Raw genomic sequence first — 888 nt, forward strand, 5'->3', positions numbered from 1 at the left:
GAACAACTTGTTTTACACCCGCCCAATATTACATCCATTGACTTCAATGGATAGTACAACGCTGAGTGTTTCCAGCATTTTCTTTTTATTTCAGATTTCCATCACCGCATTATTTTTTCTTATGGTTTTGCTGATTAATTCTCTGCCACTTCTCTTCCAGGAATGCCCACCTTGAAGAGGTTCTGCTCTTCTCTTTGATGAGATTACCGTATGTCTCTTTTACTCATATCACCTCCATTGCTATCTGTTTTCATTCACATGTTTCATCACATGTCTGCTAAAACTCGCTTTCACAGAAATTCCAGCCTCCTTGTTTTTTGGATCCAGCCTTGATCACAGATATCTCCACGATATTCAGCGTTCCTCGAACCACTGCTCTCGCCACTTCCTGAGACCCTAACACTTAATGCCATGCGTTGCCACATGCATGCTCTCGACATTTCTCGTCAGCAGGAGAGTTTCCCTGGTGGCCTGGGCCAATATTTATCTTTCAGCCAACATCACTAAAAAAAACAGATGATCTGGTCGTTATCTCAGTGCTGTTTGTGGGAGTTTGCTGTACGCAAATTGGTTGTTGCGTTTCCTACATTACAAGAGTAACTGCAAAAGTACTTCATTGGCTGTAAAGTGCTCTGTGACGTCCTGAGGTTGTGAAAGGCGCTATAGAAATGCAAATTCTTTCATTTTTCTTTACTGCAGAGCTGTCCTGGTCTTCCGTTCCCATTTCATCTGGAACTTTTTCTTCCTTTCAGGTGCCGAGGTCATAGAAATTTACCGCACAGAAGGAGGCCATTCGGCCCATCGTGTCTGCGCTGGTCGAAAAAGATCGATCCAGGTCCGCAACGACTCTTAGATACCAGGTCCTGGACAATCGTTCTTTCCCTTCAC

This window comes from Somniosus microcephalus, unplaced genomic scaffold, assembly GCF_052327205.1.
Source record: "Somniosus microcephalus isolate GS21.2 unplaced genomic scaffold, FLI_Smic_1.0 unresolved_chr1, whole genome shotgun sequence".
Classification (NCBI taxonomy): domain Eukaryota; kingdom Metazoa; phylum Chordata; class Chondrichthyes; order Squaliformes; family Somniosidae; genus Somniosus; species Somniosus microcephalus.